Below are 3569 nucleotides of genomic sequence, written 5' to 3'. Positions count from 1 at the left end.
CCCTAGAATAATAAGTTCTGAATCCTGCAATTTCTTGATAATTGTACTTATGTCTCTTCTTAAAACTCTTACAGTGATTATGAAGAGCATTATCAAGTGGGGATTAAAGAATAAAAATAATTACAGTAGAAAATTTACATGATTTACAACAGGACAAGTCTTCACATAAAATCTTATTTGTGACTTTTAATCTGCTCTACTATTGTGTTAATATTACTCTGTATGAGCATAATTTTAACATTCTCCTTCACCTTGTGTACAAAGAAAATTAGCTCTCTCTTCTTGGAAGTCACTTGATGTAGAGTTCTACACACTTTTAATATCCTTGTTCTTATATTTATTACATTGATAAGGTCTTTAAAGTTTAAAAAGTAACCTAAGTAAAATGAGATAGAAAATAATTAAAAATCCAATTGTATTTATGGGTATGACAAGTATTATTATGAGAAGTATGGAATTGGAAATAAGCAAGACTGAAGAGATTTGGGTCCACACAGTTCTTTTTTCCTAAAGTGTCATATCTAATCACATAGAAGTACTGAAATAAAATTAACTAAATTACAGAAAGAATGTGAGTATTCCCTACTCTAAAATGGCTCATAAATGTATTATTTAAATGTTAACTCAAATAAAAGAAATTATATGTGGTATTATAATTCTCTTTAATAATTCTACAGATTTGTTATATTGTGTTTTTTATTCAGGACTGGTCTAAATACTTTGAGATAACAAGTGAGAAAAAAGTAACACGTTACCCACAAATTCTTCTTACTCGAATGAAATTCATGTAGAAAGTTTAAATTATGAAGAGTAAATTAATAAATAACAGGTCAACATCTCATTTTTATATAGGAAAAGAATCCAACTATCAGTTGAGAACATACTGCCAGTGAATGGGCCTTCCTTTGCCATGGGGAAAGTAGGTTTCAAAGTATAGCATGATTTTTTAATACAAGGTCAAAATGTTGAGAGGCAAATACAGACAATATGTTTCAGGTATATCTCTACAAATGTAAGATGTTTACCAATGCACCAATATGACAAGTACTGCAAATATTTTCTTTTATTTTTAGAAATCTCAATGGTTAGGTTGTATCATTTTCAAGAATGCTGGAAGAAGACATATTCAAGGGTAGGCATAAAATATTGACTCTCACAACATGGCAGGAATCGTGTGCTTCCTGTTCTTATTGGTTTCCATTCTTCTTGCTTAGTGTGGAACACCCTGGGTCCATCTGTATCTTGTAGAAGATTTGTATCAAGACAAAGTACACTGAACTTAAGAATCCACCCATCTATTAAGTCTCAGAAGAGGACATCTTTATCCTAGATCGTAAACAACATATCATAGTCTCAGAGGAAATCGGTTTCTTTAAATTTTATTTTCTTGTAAAGATGCTGTACAGAGAGGTTACAGTTACATCAGAGAGGTAATGAGCACATTTCTTGTTGATAGTGGGAAATCACTTTTAAAAAATCATTGTAGGCGATTTGTTGCACAAATATCTTTGAAAATGTAGTCCAGAACAAGAGAAAAATGGTATCTCATAGAGATCCATGAGGGATCCATGGAGAATTGTTATATAACAACACATAAATACAAGGTATACAGTTGGGACTGGAAAGGTGGCTTAGTGGTAGAGTGCTTGCCTTGCATGCATGAGGCCCTGGGTTCAATTCCTCAACACCACATAAGCAGAAAAGGCCAGAAGTGGTGCTGTGGCTCAAGTGGTAGAGCACTAGCCTTGAGCTGAAGAGTCAAGGGACAGCGCCCAGACCCAGAGTAGAGGCCTCATGACCGACCAAAAAAAAAAAAATCTAGGTATACAGTTAATAAACACATTGATTCCAATAAGTAGAGTAATTATATGTAAATGTGCTAATTAACATATCTCAAATATCTTGTAACATAATTACTTCTTTTATATTATTTTTTAACATTATGTACTGTATTAAAATACATTATGTAATAATGTTTCATACATATATAATATGGAGGATAATATTTCTAAACATTGCTTTCTCTCATATTTTCTGTTAGTGGTATATATTTCACCTAAAGATATAGATACTAATTTTTGATAAAAAACCAGTATAGTTACTTTACTTATTTATTTGGCACTGCTGAGGTTTGAACTTAGAGAGAAGCAACATAGCCCTTCCTTTTTATTTTAATGCTTTTTCTTAGGTCTGTCCTTGTTGCCTCCCAGCTTATCCATATTTCACCTAGTTCCATTACCTGGATTCTATCCGTCATAGTTAGTAAATTATTATGTACATGTGTGTAAGTTTCTAGGCATCTAAATTCAGAGAGAAAATGGTCAAGGAGAGAAGATTTAATGCTAGGAAAATCAGTATGCACCCTCTTTCTTTATGAAAAACAAAACCTGGTATTTTATAGGTACCATGGCATTTTGAGGAAAGTGCAGTTTTATTTCTACAACTAAGCTTAGTTTTCCATGTTCTTACCACACATCTCGTGCTTCTTCTGAACCCACTCTCAGGATCAGTCAAAGAGATCAAAGAGATGCCCTCAAGTAAAGTTCATCTGTGTACCACAGATCGCAGAGATCTCACAAAAGGAATTACGAACACTCAAAGCTACTTAGAAAAAGTTTGAAGGAGCCACCTATCAATAAAGAAAATCTTTTTAATTTACATTTTGTTTTGTTTAGATTTGGTTTAAGGCAGGGTCTCTCTATATAACTCAGGCTGGCCTTGAACTCATTTTGTAATTCAGGCTAGAATCATGATTATCCTGTCTCTGCCTGTCTGTGGTAGAATTAAAAATATGCCTCCCTACATCCAGCTAATTTTATTTATAATATCACTGGGAAAAATAAAACACATTGTGCTAGACAAACTCAATTGCATGTAGAGTTTAAAAGGAAAGAATCCATCAGCGAGAGAATAAAACAGTGATTACTAGGATTGTAGTAGGGTGAGAAAAAAGGAAAATGGAGATTAAGCTATATAAAAGAAGATATTAAAGATGAACAATTTAGATATCTACTTTACAGAATGAGACTAGAGTTAGCAATCGAATATTTGTTTCAGGTGCATTCAATAGAAATGAGTGGATTACAGCTACTCTTTCTGCAATAGGAAAAAAATAGAGGTGACTCTGTGAGACATTGAATATGTAACTTTATTCCATCATAGTGTTTGTACATTTCTTATCATATCCTATTGCATAACTAACACAAAGACAGTAAAATTATTGCTGAAAAGAAGTGAAGCCAGGCGCTGGTGGCTTATATCTGTAATCTTAGCTACTCAGGAGGCTGAGATGTGATCTCATTTCAAAGCTAACCCAGGCAGGAAAGTTTCCAAGAGACTCTTATCTCCATTTAAACTGGAAGTGGTACTGTGGCTCAAAGTGTTCAAGTTACTACTTGAACACTTTGAGCCACAGTACCACTTCCAGCCTTAAGTATAAAAACTCAGGGACAGCACCCAGGCCCTGAGCTCAAGCCCCATCACCACCAACAACAAAAAAAGAAATGCAAGGCTGGTAAGGTGGCTCAGTGGTAGAGTGCTTGCCTTGCATGCATGAGGCCCTAGGTTTG

The sequence above is a fragment of the Dipodomys ordii genome, unplaced genomic scaffold (assembly GCF_000151885.1).
Source record: "Dipodomys ordii isolate 6190 unplaced genomic scaffold, Dord_2.0 Scaffold3, whole genome shotgun sequence".
Lineage (NCBI taxonomy): Eukaryota > Metazoa > Chordata > Mammalia > Rodentia > Heteromyidae > Dipodomys > Dipodomys ordii.
Note: the sequence above shows the minus strand (reverse complement) of the source record.